Genomic DNA, 15792 nt, shown 5'->3' with positions numbered 1-15792 from the left:
TGTATGTGAGCACACCTGGAGGAGGGAAGTGCAGTAGGAAACTGCTGAGCAAACCGCCACTAGAAAAAACTTCATGCACACAGTGGTGTCTTAGAAATGCTGATGTGTGCAGGAGAGCCTGGTGGTGACGGGTGGCTGACACATGCTGCAAATTCTCAAACAAAAGACTGGCACATACAGAGTCTGAGCAGAGGAGAAATGGGCTGCAACTGGCTGGCTGGAGAGGGAAAGAGAGCAGCAGCGACAGCGGTATTTTGCCTGCCTGCCTGCTTTTCAGCTACCACTTGCAGAGTTTGAGCACCAGGTTGGTGAAGAGACGCCTCCTTGGCTTAACCTTGCTTTATCCATCCCCCCCCACCCCAGGATTGGAGGAAAATTTGGGCAAGAGAGGGAGGCTTGGAGGCTCCTGCAGGCTGCTTGGTGGCTGGGCTTCTCCCCCATCCCCTCACTTTTATCACAACAACTGCAGGGGCAAGTGGCTGATTAGTGCAGATAGGGGCATTCACATGAGTGGAATTTCACACAAGCACAGCAAAAAGCATTCTACAGACAAAATCAAAAGATAGGAGTGCCCCAAACAAAAAAAGTATAACTATAAAACTGGACCTTAAGTCAGCACCAAATTTGGCACAGATGCAGCAGAATGTCAACTCCCAGCAGAATGTCAACTCTGCTGGTGCTTGTTGCCAGGCGGAGCTCCTTTGCGCTTACCTTGGGATAGCGTGAGATGCGCTGTTCTTGTAGATACCCAGCAAGGACACTACAGCGGATAGAAATCTACAGATGATAGAAAATAGATAAAATATGTGGATAAGACAAAATTTGCATACATGAAAAAACTCACTCTGTGGGAGATGCTTTTTTCTTCTAGGATGATGGAGCCATTCATGGCTTTTAACTCCTAAAGCTTCTGAAATCACTGCCTTTTAAAAATAACTTCCCAAAACTCCCAAGGAACTATTTGCATAGCATAGCATTCTGGCCAAACAGAAGGTCCCTGGATTCACCCCACTGGGTACTCACTTTTAACCCTGCTATGGCCTTCAGTGTGCATTTAACTCCTTCCTGGCCACACATTTTTAGCTCCTGCCTGTGACAATATTTTAAAAAACTATTTTAAAAAACAGATAATAATATACAGCAGCTCACTCAGTTAAGGTGTGAAATTACTGTTTTTTCCCTTTGTGGCTTTGAATAAGTTTACCCAGTTTACTCATGAGTGCGTTTACCCAATTTACTCATACTTTTACAGATCCACATGATTTTATGTGATGTTTAGATGTTATTCTCCCTAAACCACTGTCAGATCACAGATCCTATTTGCAATCCACAGACTACAGCACAGAAATTATGAGTCCTTCAGTGCATGGCTTTGCAGTGATGCAAAAACATGGGGATGCTGCATGAATCCTCGAGGATCCATGTGATTTTTCTGCAGGATCATTCCCAACCCACTGTCCACTCATCAGCCTCATTTGTGCCCATAGGCTCCTAGGGCACAAAAATGATAGAAAAATCATGAGTCTCCAAGCACATGGCATTGCAGTGGTGGGAAAAATGCATGTGAAGCACAGATCCTCATGGTTTCACATGATTTTTTACACAGGATCACCCTCAAAGGACTCTTCAAACATAGGCCTCATCTGTGCCCATGAAATACACCACAAAAATCATAGGTCCCCTAGCACATGGCTTTGCAATGGTGCAAATACATGAATCTGATACATGAATCCCCATGAATTCACATCATTTTGATGTAGGATCATCCCTAAACCACTGTCCTATAATAGGTCCCATGCCTCTCCACACACTAAAACACATAAATTGTCTATCCTTCAGTGCATGGCTTTGCCATGCCATGCCATCTCTGCCCACAGCCTACAAGACAGAAATAATCAGTCCCCCAGTGCATGGCTTTGCAGTGGCACAAAGCAACAATATAAGTCAGAGATGCTCATGGATCCACATGATGTTTCTGCGGAATCACTCTCCATCATAGACCCCACTTGGACCCATAGCTTACATCATAGAAATCATTGCTCCCCAGGTGCATGGCTTTGCAGTTGCATAAAAACATGGATCTGATGCAGAAATTCTCATGGATCCACATGCTTTTTATGTAGGATCATTGCCAAACCACTGTCCAGACAAAAGACCCATTTGTGCCCATAGATTATAACACAGAAACCATGGGTCCCTGAGCACATGATTTTGTAATGATGCAAAAACACCAATCCAAGACGTGGACAAAAACAAAACAATAGTCATAACAATAATCACAACCTTAGAATTGCAGAAGGGAACATTTGGAAAATCAAGTCCAATCACTGACAAGAAGGCACAGTGGGGAATTGAACTTCCAACCTCTGCCTTCACAGCCAGAGACCTAAACCACTGAGCTATGCAGCAATTCTTGGATCCACATGATAATTACATAAGATCACCCCCAAACCACTATTCAATCATAGGGCCCATCTGTGTCCACAGACTACACCACAGAAATCATGGGTCCACTGCACATGGTTTTGCAGTGGTGCAAAACATGGATCTAATGCACAGACCCTAATGGATCCACCTGATTTTTACTAGCATGATTCCCAATTCTTTGCTAACTCCAAGCTCTTCCTCTTTTTTATTTCAAAAAACAAAACAAAACAATGGACATATTTTGGAAAACATGTACATAGCAAATCCATAGAGGTTTTTTGTCCAATATAGCTTTTCTTTCTCACCTTGTCTGATTCAAATGAAGGAGCAGGTGTGGCAACGTTACTTTAATGGAGAGGTTAAAGGGTGTGTATTAGAGATGGGCATTAACCTCAGATTAGAGGTTTGTGCTACTTCATTGGTGCGACACCACAAGTGCCGTGCATCCTTTCCCTCCCCCATCTCCTCCACTTACCAACCAGCACATGCTGGTTTTCTGCTGCTCTTTGCACAAGTCTTCAGTCACTGCAGGAGCAGACTTCCCTTTGCCACCTCCTCCAGCAGCTGCCCACTCAAAGGCAGTGCTACAGGTATCCCAGCCCAAGCTCCTCATCTCCTGTCAATTTCATCATAGAATCTACGGTACTCTCTTAGACAGTTGAAATTCTGTTAATAAAAACTACCTTATAGCCATTCTGTTTTCTGTTTCATCAGTTTAAAAATTTAGTGTGAAAAACAGCAGTATTCTTGCATGAACACCAAATCAATTGAGTTAAATAACTTTACTCCTGCTCAAAGAATCCCCACCCAGCATAGCCAGAGGAAGAGAATTACAGTGGTGCCTTGCATAGCGATGATAATCCGTGCAGCAAAAATAGCTGCAAAGCGATTTCGTCGCTATGCGAAATAAAAAAGCCCATAGGAATGCATTAAAACCTGTTTAATGCGTTCCTGTGGGGTAAAAACCTACCTTTAAGTGAAAATCCTCCATACAGTGGCCATTTTGGGTGCCTGGTAAGTGAGGAATCCATCCCTAAACACAGCGGACAGCCATGTTTTTTACCCGGTGGCCATTTTGGAACCACCGATCAGCTGTTTTAAAATCATCATTTTGCAATGATCGGTAAGCGAGGCAGGGTACCAACCATCGCAAAGTGAAAAAAAAACATTCAGACCATTGCAAAGCTATCACAAAAGCAATCACAAAATCCTCATTGCTATGCGATTTCGTTGTTAAACGGGGCGCCCGTTAAGCGAGGCACCACTGTACAGCTATTATATCTCCAACACACACAAAGAGCCAAAAGCCTCCCACTCCTGAACTAACTAATAAATATAACATTAATCTTTGTGCCAATAACATTGCCATGAAATATCTGATAACTTCTTGACATACAACACTTCTAAAGATGTTTTGAGTCACATCATCACTGATGTTTAAGGCAAAGAAAGATGAATGGTATTTGCTTATGGGTATACAGTGGTGCCTCGACTTATGAAATTAATCTGTTCCAGAAGATGGTCGTAACTCAAAATGGTTGTAAGTTGAAGCAAAATTTCCCATTGAAATGCATTAAAATGCAATTAATCCATTCCGGCTGTTTTTTGGTTGCTATGTATGTGTGATAGAACAGATATTTCTGTGATATCATTTGTATCCCTTGTCTGATATCATTAAAACTATGTCCTTTAAATACTAATATAGTGGCTTTGCTGTTTCAAACTAATGTGATTATAAGACAAAGGCATGGATATATAAAAACAAGGAATTTGCAGCATTTCGTGTGGGAAGGTAGATGATTCCACCTTCCTACAAAATGGCATTGTGTCTGGGATATGGATCTGTAAAAGCAGCAGTTTTCACAACTGAGCCAGTTGTATGTTATGCAGTCATTGTTCACAGTTATTTCTCATGTTCTTCCTTGTAATGCCCAGACCTCTTGAAATGATAATCACCGTAGTATATCATGTGTGCAGTTGGTTAATTTTGCATTATCTTGTTCATCCAGGCAGAGTGCGGATCTTGAGATAACTTGCATTCAATAGGCAATACGTCCAAGAACACTTACCCACAACAGCTAATCTGTGATTTTTTTGCACCAGAAGTGGGAAACAGTGGCTATTTACAGAATCTATAATGAATGTTAAAAAAAAAAAAAAGACATACTTGTATGTATTTTGGTGAACTTCAGTGCAAAGACCTCTTTGCTCTGGATACTGTCTCCCTTTGCTTTGTAGTTTGTGAGATGCTAGGGACCTCTGATGGTTATAATGCTCTTTTCAGAAACAAGAATACAAAAACCAGTTTTGTTTCATAACATTTCCTTACTGTTCCTCAGTGGTGCTGGGCACATTTCACTACTTCTCATGGAGATTAACACAAACGGTATATATATTCATAAACTACAGCACAGGGAGGACCGTAACTGAAAGTGTGCAGATTGAGCTGTTGCTATTCATATCAGAAATGCAACATAATCCTTTTCTTTCATTTTTTTTTACTGCATGACCACAAAACTATTGGAAATGAAAACTGTGATGTCTCAAGGATGCCCTTGAGACATCTATGCTTTGTAGAAATATTTAGCGCTTGCCAGGGACAAGTTTTCTTCCTTAACCATGTTTATTTTATCATTCATCTTTTGGCTGGTTCACGGAAATCCTTGTTATTTTGCATTGTGTTTTTTATGTGATTGGGAAAAGCATTCACAAATAGTTCTGTACTAGACCAGTGTTCAGTATGTTTATCCCAGTGCCTTCCATATATCTCTGTATCTCTGAAATATTCAACAATGGCTATGAATATGCACATGTTTAAAAATAGCAGAATGAAAATGAGAGTATTTTACTCTGTTTCTGATTTCTTAAGCTCTTCAGTAGACTCAGTAATTTTTTTTTATCCTGCACCAATTTTTTTCTGACCAATATTTTGTGAACATAAAGCAAATGGCATAAGACAAAAGGTGAATTTCCTCAGCTAGAGTAAGTCCATTGAATCAATGGAATTTATGGAGGAGTTGGCATCAAATCCTCACTGAATCAAAGGGCCTACTCTAGCTGCAATTTACTACTGAATTTAAGCTAATGCGCAACAAATAATGTCTATGTTGACTTTGTAAAGCGAGGGAGTTTGTCTCAAAAATTTGTGCTCTTCGCATTAGTACCAGCAGTAGCATTCTATCCATTTTTTTCCTAGCAAAGTTTAAATGTTATGTTTAGATCCAGTTCTTTCATTGGTTTTCATTGGACTCAAACACCTTTGAGGCAACACAAAATTATGGCACATGCATACATAACTAAAAATCTCATTTACAACATACAATTCATGAGTCATAAACATTTATATTGTAATTATAATCTGAAAGTGTCAGCTTTCTGAGTGGAAATCACGGTTTAGCAGAGTATTTGGCAGTTCAGGCAGTCCAGAAATAACTCACACGTAGTTCAGCAGGATTTCCTTCAGCATAATGTATTTACAGCAAATATATACAGCAGTCTGGCAGCATAGCAGGCAGATGTGATCTTCAAGCAGGTGAAGATACAACTAACTGTACAGTTCCACATATATACATATACACAACCAATCAGGTTACACATTACCTCATTACACATTACCTCATCTCTAGGTTACATCAGCCCTAGATTACATCATCCCTGCTGAGTCACCCTGACTCAGTTTCAGCACACCTGATTGTTATGGCTTCTCATTAAACTACAGTACTCCATTCTGTTCAGGCCTGCAATTTACCTTGACAGAAAGTACACATATGTCATCCTGGCATTATTCTGTCAGGCTCTTCTCCTTTTACTATTTTTGTTTCACATAAAATTCACTGAAAGTGTGTTGTTGTTTGTTGTTCTTTAGTTGTGTCCGACTCTTCATGACCCCATGGACCACAGCACGCCAGGCCCTCCTGGGCCAAATTGATGTTGGTAGCTTCACTGACACTGTCCAACCATCTCATCCTCTGTTGTCCCCTTCTCTTTCTTCACATTTTTCCAACATCAGGGTCTTTTCCAGGGAGTCTTCTCTTCTCATGAGATGGCCAAAGTATTAGAGCCTCATCTTCAGGATCTGCCCTTCCAGTGAGCACTCAGGGTTGATTTCCTGCAAGATGGATGAAAGTGTACAAGAGCCTTTTACTGATTAACTCAACAGATTGCCCAAGTACTGCATCCCTCCTTTGTTCCCCACAACCTCTTTTCCTTTTGATTGTTCAACAAGAAGAGAGGCTGGTTTGCTGCTGTAATTTCTTGTGGTGGAGAACATTTTTTTCTCCCAGAATCCTTCCAAGTGGCCATTTTGTCTCTGTCCCTCATCTGAACTGCCAACTTTGCTCTCTCAAACATACCCATTCCCCCCTCCATCATAGTGATCACACTGATGATAAGCATTTTTAGCAAAAAGTAATAGGATTTTCATTTTGGCAATGGAGTTCAAGAGCCAAATTTTCATTAGGTGAATGAAACTGTTTTTCAATGAGTGGGTTGGCAAAACTAGGCTCATATACAGATATGCGTTCATGTGCGCAGACATAGATACTTGTCAAAGCTTTATGAGTTTTTTGGAGATTCTTATGCATCATTCTGTTGTTTGAGAAAAATCTGTGGATGTGATTGCATTACTTTGGGCAATCAATATGAGTACTATCCCCTTTCCTTCCCATTTTACCCCCACTCTGTTGACTGTTCACTGCTTTAAATCTGCTATGCCAGTCACTGCCCCAAATGGAACCTCTTGTCCAGTTCTTGCTCACAGACATCTCACTCTGGAAGAAAAAGAGCCCCATCTGCAGCTTGTCATGCTACAGCATGTCCCCATCCCTAGCGTATGCTGTGAGCCACAGATAGTCTGCCCAGCGCTTAAATGTGAGCTGTTGGCACTAGATTTCTTAGGAAGCAGAAGGGTGTATTCTGATATTTACTCTTGTTACCAACAGTCCTTCTGAAAATAATGCAGAGGTTTGGGAATGTTAAAATTATAGTCTGCAGTAAACCTTGTCAGTTCCCTGGTGAGTTTAATATAACGCACAAAGCTTTACCCATAAAAGGCAACTGTTATGTTTCCTGTAGTTCAGCAAGAGTATATAACTTATGACCTCCATAAATGGGAGTGGGTCTCACAAGTGTATCCATCAGTCTTCAGAATAATTTTGCTTTGTAGTACATAAGATATTTTATGATGTCCTCCACATGAGCCTGAACTTCATCCCATCCCGGAGAAGTTCTCTGTCAGTGCCTGAATTGGTGGATAAATTGGTGCAAGGGACAAGCAAGCAGGACAGAAGGCAGAAAAACACACAGGTAGTGAAGAATAAAACTGTCATAATGCCCAAGACCCACTAAGGAGGGACTTTGCTGGCAATGATTCCCACATGATACCCAGACACAAATGGAGGTAACAAACTCAAAATGTTGGAGATATGCCTTCAGCAAACCTTGTGCAACACCACAAACAAAACAAAGATAACCATGCCTATTCTTCTTATTTTGTTAGCCTACAATCAACAATGACTGCACTTTTTCCCAGGCAATGATTTTAATTCTCGTATGCTCTTCACAATCCCAGTTGCATGATCACAACACAAACAAGTGGAAAAGAAAGCACTCACATGTGTAGTTGTAAAGGGTGCTAGAGACATCCTTGGACAACAGAAGCCTCTAGGGCCTCACTGCATTTGGTGTGGTACCTGGAAACAGTAGATTGGAGTTGAAGTCCCACTTTGAGGAGAAGGCAATATTCTCCATGTTTAGCTTGTCAGAGTGAGGGGCTGGGGCAAAAAGGCACTCCCAATACTTAAGCCCTCCAGGAAAAATATTAAAATAAAACTTAAGAAATGTTTGGAATCATATGTGTCATGGAGCATTTGGACCATGATCCACACACCCCAAACATCCAATCACATCTGCCAGGAACATCTATATAATTTTGTCTTGGTGAAAGTGTGTGAAAGACTCTCTCGAATATAAAAGTTCATGTCTGAATATACCATTGGGTGGATAACTCATTTTCTGATTGTGCAATGAGATTGAAATCAATGCAGTGTCACTAATTTGTTGATATAAATTCTAAAATATTGTGGGGTTTTTTTGCATTTGTTGCTTATACTAGCCTGATCCTGTATTAAGAAAGCAGCATTGTTTCTTTTGCTGTTAAACTCTGCAAAGAAATCCTCTTCATTCTCCTCCTTGTATTGCTGACTTGCTTTGCAAGTAATCTGAACTGTCAAGCACTATATATTTTTGAAGTGCCCCTACCTTGCAATGTGATCTATTGGGAATATAGGCAGCACCTTTTAATTATGGCTAATGAGCAAGAAGTTTAATGGCTTTCTGTGCAAATTGATGGGCCCTTCTTGTGCACTTGCTGTCTCAGAGCGAACAACCCATCTTGTTAAAATAATAATCTGAATAATGAGGCAATGGAGTCTCAGGTCAAAGATAATATAAAGAGAAAGGAGTGGAAATGGGCTACCCAGAAGGCAAAAATGATACTTTTTCAAAAGCCCTCCTGGTGGAGATAGAAAAGCAAAAGGATCAAACCAATCCCCTCTTCAGATATTGCCAAAAGAAAGCAAGTACGAACAACATAGAGATGGAATCTATACTAACTTTGCCAGAATGGCATTGATAGGATTGACTAATAATTGAACTAAAGAAGATTCTTCCTCAGTTTTTGGTATCTTCATTTTAAGATGATATTTGCTACACCACATTTCAAGGCAGAAATCAGGGACCAGGTATTTACAGGAAAGCTTATAATTGCCAAGCCTCTAGAGGCTCAAGGAAGAGGGACTGGCAACACAAGGACTGCAGATAATGAAAGAGAACTTGGGAGGAGTACAGAATGGTTCCTGGAAGGAAAGAAAAAAAAGGAGAATCTGATGTTGGGCCAGTTGCCTCAGGGTTGATCTTATTCTTGGAAGGCATGGTTGTTGTTTAGTCATTAAGTAGTGCCTGACTCTTCGTGACTCCATGGACCAGACCACAAAAGGCATGATAAGGTACAGCAAATGGAGGAGAGCTTGATTTATAGAACATACTCTCTGCTTCTTTCTGGAAAGACATCAAAACATGGAAACATGCATGGCGGGGGGAAGTGCAGGAAAGTGTGGCAACACTCAAAGTAGTTCAATAGGCATGACCATGGATTCAGAACAGGATTGTGACAAGCAGGACTGAGATTAGAAACCCACAGGAGGCAACTCCATGTCCTGGAGTTCAGAACAGCGAGTTGGCAAATAATGGGAGAATCGGAAGGCAGACTCAGGAACCTGGACTAAATCTAGAGACAGCAGGATCAATACCAGGAATTTGGGATTGAAAGACCACATCTTTCAATCCCAAATCTGGCTAATACAGAATGGGAATAAAAATACTCATAATAAGTGATTGGTCATCATGAACAAAACAGAATGAAGCAGACATGAGATAAGAAGCAAAAAGCCTTGAATCCAACCCACTGTTATCATGATCAGATAATAGAAGGGAAAGCTTTTGATCTTACTCAGCAATTGGGCTGATTAAGTTTTCCTGAACGGCATATAGAACTAATAACTTTCCCACCCAATAAGGAATGAATGGTGTAAAGACTGTAATGTATGAGCACAGGGTGCTGAATTAATAAACGCTTTTGATGCTGCCAAAGGTTAACTTGTGTGATAGTTTGCTGATGTAGCGAAATCAAACTGTTCCTGTCTCCTCTTTTCTAATTAAACTCCAGCTTCTCACCTTGTTAATGAGTTTTCCTTATATTTGCGTAAATAAAAAATTAAACAAAAGGAGCTCATATCCTGCTCACTGTCTGATTAATACATATTAAAATTTGCAATATTTGGTAGTTGTGGGGACAGGTATGCCTATCTATTGCTCAAATGTGACACATTTTTCTCCAGCTGGGGTGCAAACTAACAAGAACATCACCTTCCCCACCATCCTCAGGTAAAGAGATGTATCTGGTCAACAGTTCTCATACCTTCCTTCATGTATTTAGTCAACAGTTCTCATACCTTCCTTCATACCTATTGGGCTAGTTCTGGAAGGTTTCCCGAAGGCTTGCATCAAAATGATCCTGTGGAGAAAGTAGTGGGTAAGGTAAGCAGCCAGCCACATTTAGTGGCATAATGCAGAAAAGTTATGTTTGTAACAAGAGAGATGTCTGGTATTACAGCGTGAGGATTCCATAGACAGTCCCAAGAAACTCAATGGATGTCTGCAGTTACCAGAAGATATTATTACTGCACCAATAGATATTGTACAGCAGAGCAGATAAGCATTCCACAATGCTTCCACAAGGCAATTCTAAAACTAGGAGCAAGCAAAAAATCATAACTTTAACACTGAACTTCAAATAAGCACCACATTTGACGCAGATGTAGCAGATAGTGTGCTCCTGCTATGTGATAAATTTGTGGAGATATGGGCAAATAGTAAACAAAGTAAAAAAAAGTAAAACTGATCCACCCCTCCCCATGCAAACACCAGCGACCTTTTTTGCCTGCAGATTTAAAACAGAATTTCATAATATGATTAATATATTTCATAATGGAAATAAAAGAGCAAAAATAAACAAAAAATACGATACATGCCTCAAAGAGGAGGAGGTCTGAATATACCAAATATTAAATTATATTATATAGCAAATCAATTGAGGTTGATGCCAGAAATTATAGTAAATAGTAAAGAGGTAATATGGAATGATTTTGAGTTTAATAAGTACAAAGAGAGTGTGGAAAAAAAATATTTTTTAAGGAAAATATTTTTTTAAAATGTTAAAAAAAGAGATACTCAATTTTTAAGTAATATGTTTCAAAGCTGGAAGTAGTACAGGAAAATATTGAATCTGAAGATTTATCCATGGAGTCAAGTGGTGAAATTAAGAAAATTTCCAGAAAGCCTTAAAAGAAAGTTAAATACAGTTATGATAAAATAGGGAGTTTAAAAATACAGTAAAAGATTGGATAAAGAAGATGTATACAGAGTGTGAAAAAAGGAAGTTTTAGAACAAGAAAGAATTGTGTGGGTCAATAAAATTCAATTATAAAATTGGACCAAGGAATGTAAAAAACAAGAAAAAGAGTGTAGAATGATGATTAAATGTGAAGAAATTATTGAAAAAAGGGAGAAGATGGAAGATAATAAAAATAGAAAACGGATAATAAGTGTAATATATAAGAGGCTAATAGAGGATGAAAAACAGAGAAAACCATTTAAAGAGGTACGGAGAGGAGATATACATTAAAAAGTTGGTAGAGATGCAGTGAAGGAGATGTGGAATAGAAGAATAAGAACCTAAGAATTCTTAGGTGCATGCATAGCAAAAGACAGAGAAAAGAAACAGTGGCTCAGCTACTCATTGGGAATGGGAAAATGATAACAGATGGCAAAGAAAAGGCAGAAATCCTCAATTCCTGATTCAACTTGGTCTTTTCCCAAAAGACAGTATATGACCTTCCAGGTAAATGTATAGTACAAAGGGAGGAGATAGGATTGCAGCTTGAGATAGTTAAGGAACACCTGATTACTTTGAATGAGTTCAGATCCCCAGGTCAGATTTATTGCATCCAAGGATATTGAAGGAACTGGCTGAAGAGATCTCTGAACAAGTGTCTATTATTTTCTTGAAATCATGGAGGATGGGTGAAGTGCTCTGTATGTCCTATACTATGTGCTGTGTAGCTAGAGATTTCCAGTGAAAAGTAAATATTCTGCCAAGACTTAAAATTTCAGCAGATACTGTTCTGTTTCTTTTTGTTGCATTTGTATTCTACTTTTCTTTAAGAAACAACAGAGATTTTATCTTAGAATGGTCGTACGACTTTGGCCATCTCATAAGAAGAGAAGACTCCCTAGAAAAGACCCTGATGTTGGGAAAGTGTGAAGGCAAGAGGAGAAGAGGATGACAGAGGATGAGATGGTTGGACAGTACCATCGAAGCTACCAACATGAATTTTTTTTATTTTATTTTATTTCAAAACTATTAGGAAATGGGGAAGGGATACAGAAGGTAAAGGGCAATGGAAAGGGTGGAAAGAAGGGGTTTTGAGTATAAGAGAACATCAAATGTATACTCATTCAATCTTTTCTTATTAAATATATAATCATGTAATCTATTCATATTCCAATAAAAGCTCATCTTTCTTCTTCTTCTTCTTCTTCTTCTTCTAGCTATTTGTCTATGTATTTACCCCTTTAGCTTTCAACTTACAATTATAACACAGCTTACGTCTAGGTTATTCCAACACCATCAGAACACCAAGGCCAATTGTGAAATATATCCTCTCTATCAGCCTCCTTTTGTCTTGCAAGTACACTCGACAGGTCTAAAATAGTATATATTCTGTTCACTTCTCCCTTTTCCCCTATGTGCTTCTTTTTTTTCTGTGACTCTGTTTTCTTCCATGTTTTGAAAGGGGGAGCAACCCCTAAAGCAGTAATTCCCTCTTCAACCTCAATTTTCTGAGCTGTTATGGCTACATATCTCAGTGGGTAACACATCATCCCATTTGTATTGTCTGATATTGTTTTCAATGTACCTGGCTCTGGCATTTCTCTTAGGTATGATTTTACCTCTGCTATTTTCTCTTCCTTAGGATCTTTAATAAGGTCTTGTATCTGATCAAGACGAAAAATTACCTGCGCAAATCGTTCCAACATTGTCCTTTGAAAGGAGATTTTCCAATCTGACCATTGATCTCTATTTTCCCCAGGGAGAGGTTCCATTTTTCCAATATATCTCCTCTCTCTATATATAAATTACTCTTTGATTCCCACTCTTTTATCCCTCACTTAGAATTCCCTCTCCCCTTTGCCCACATATACATATTATATGAGTCACCCTCAAGTCCAATATTTTACATTAAAACTATTGCAGTGTTAACAATAAAGTAGGAGGGAAACTCAAACACAAAGGTAGAATTTAAAAACATAAGTCTCTCAAGTGTTTTTATAGATCAATCCCTTTTCTTATTGCCAGCCGCCAAACCGGAAGATGTTCTTTTCTCTTCTCAAAATTTATTTTTACCTTCACCCAGCCAGGCTGTGTTATCAAAGAGCCATTTAAATCATTAGTTCAGTTCACACGTAGCTCAGATCACAGTCTATTTTTTTTCTTCCAAAGGCTTCCTTCTCCTCCCCCAAACAGGGCGGGCCAACAATCAGAGTCCCAGCAAATGTGTTTTCCACAGCAAACAGCGTCCCACACAGTCTAAGAATTGTATATCCAAAAGGAGGGAGGGTCCAACTCGTTGCCAGCCGCCAAACCGGAAGATGTTCTTCTCTCAAGATTTATTTTTACCTTCACCCAGCCAGCTATGTTATCAGAGTGTCATTTAAATCATTAGTTCAGTTCTAACGCAGCTCACAGTCTATTTTTTTACTTCCCAAGGCTTCCTTCTCCTCCCCCAAACAGGGAGAGCCAACAATCAGAGTCCCGGCAAATGTGTTTTCCACGGCAAACAGGGTCTCCAAAAGGAGAAAAGGTCCTAAGTGTACAGCTTACAGCAGATTTTATTCTCTCACAGCCTGTCCAGTGCCCAAAAGTTTTTCCCTTAATAAAGACCCAAGCTGTTTCTGCCTGGCTGTTCTCTTAAAATCCACACGACCTTGATCAGCTTAATTGCAAGCTGACATGCTAAATACGCCGCTCCCTTATCTCATTTCGGTCATAAATTTTCACACAATCACTTGTTCTTCATTTTAATGGGGTTTTTCATAGAACAAGGGCTCCCACTTACTTTATTTATATTTTTGCCGTGCTTCTGTTCTCTTATTCTCGGCACTGGAGCTGTCCTGGCTAGTTGCCAAAAATGGCGCCTGTCTTCGGTCTGTGCTATTGTGAATTTCCAGAAGAGAGACAAATCGGTTTGCTTCCCAATCTTCTAACTTCTGCGGCTCACACCAGCTTCAGGAGGGTCTCTTCTGACTCTCCCTAAATCCCCCCATTCCTAGGGGGACCCCAGACTGAAGCAGTTCTAGTTTCTCCGGGAGCTATTCCCAAGAGCTGCTAGCTTCACCAGGACGAAGCTCCTCCTCCTCGAAGCTACCAACATGAATTTGACCCAACTCTGGGAGGCAGTGGAAGACAGGAGGGCCTGGCGTGCTCTGGTCCATGGGGTCATGAAGAGTCAGACATGACTAAAAGACTAAACAACAACAACATGGCATCAGAAAAATATTTTTCTCAACTGGTTTCTTATTCTACCTCACCTCACCCTACCACCTGCCCATCATCACCTTTCTCTTTCTACACTGTCTTGAATTTTAGAATAAAACAAATTATAGTTGTACTCTAGTGTAGCTATGTTATAGTGTAGTAGAGCAAATCAATATTCTACAAAGCAATCCTAAAAATGGGGGCAGCCCAAGCCAACCACCCAAAGAGAATGGTTAGTCCCATCTTCTTTTTTTTAAGTTTGGAAAGAATCCAGGCTGTAGGGGCTGAAATATTGGTCCTCAAAATAGGCATTTCAAAAGGGAAATTGTTATAAGACTGAGTGTATGTTGAACAAGCTTACCAGCAAAAGCATTCCAAAGTAAATACATTATTACAGCTTCATGAGCTGGGAAGGAAATATTTGGAGGTAACAGAAAGTGTCAAAAGATGGAGGGGTTAAGATTAAAAAACCCCACAAGCTTGTTTTAAAGAAAGTAATATAGCAACAGTCCTCTAGAAAGGGACCTTTTATTTATTTATTTAATTAATTTATATGCCGCCCACACTACCCAGAGGTCTCTGGGCGGCTTACAACAATTGTGTGTCTCCAAGTAATTAGCATATAGTTTGAGAAGAAATATTCAAACTATTTCTGCATTGCAAAATAGTTTGAATATTACAAACTACTGAAATAGTTTGAAATATTCTGCATTGTGCTTGTCCCGGCCCTAAGTGCTGTACTGGCATGTATGGTGCAGATCATGTGTTCATCTTCTGGGATCCTCTAGAATTGGGTAGTTCTATATAAGGGAAGTGTTTGTTGGAATTTGTATGTACTTTATATATACTTAAATGTCTGTTCACACTTGTCAAAAAACAGCCCTGACAATAGCTTTGTGTTTGGGTGAGAAATAGTTAACTGATGAAAAAAGTGAGTCAGCTTCTGGGATTTTCTCCTACTTTAAGTCACTTTGTGAATGGCAGTGAGCAGAAGAGGGTATTCTGTATACTGTCTTAACTGCTGCCATTTGTGTTGTCAACATTCAGGCTGCCCTTTGCTATTGAAACACAATATCTCAGATTCAAAAACCACAGGGTTTAAAAAAAAACTAAATAAAAATACAGATGTTTCGGCAATGCAAATACTGTACAGCTTTCTGCAATCCCCCCCCCCTGAAAAATATGGACAGTAATTGAAGAAAACTGAATAT

At 39.6% G+C, this 15792-nt stretch overlaps 1 long non-coding RNA gene across 1 annotated transcript; it reads right to left on the bottom strand.

Annotated features, from left to right (window-relative positions):
- Positions 1-442: 442 nt before the first annotated feature.
- LOC144588902 (uncharacterized) lies at positions 443-8719 on the bottom strand. Its single transcript, XR_013544654.1, has 2 exons — positions 7552-8719; positions 443-6535 (listed from the first exon to the last, which is right to left on the bottom strand). It is a non-coding gene; the product is annotated as an uncharacterized LOC144588902 (long non-coding RNA).
- Between the last annotated feature and the right edge of the window lie 7073 nt (positions 8720-15792).

The sequence above is a fragment of the Pogona vitticeps genome, chromosome 4 (genome assembly GCF_051106095.1).
Source record: "Pogona vitticeps strain Pit_001003342236 chromosome 4, PviZW2.1, whole genome shotgun sequence".
Classification (NCBI taxonomy): domain Eukaryota; kingdom Metazoa; phylum Chordata; class Lepidosauria; order Squamata; family Agamidae; genus Pogona; species Pogona vitticeps.
The sequence above is the reverse complement of the archived record's forward strand: the minus strand, read 5'-3'. Positions and strand labels throughout refer to the sequence as shown.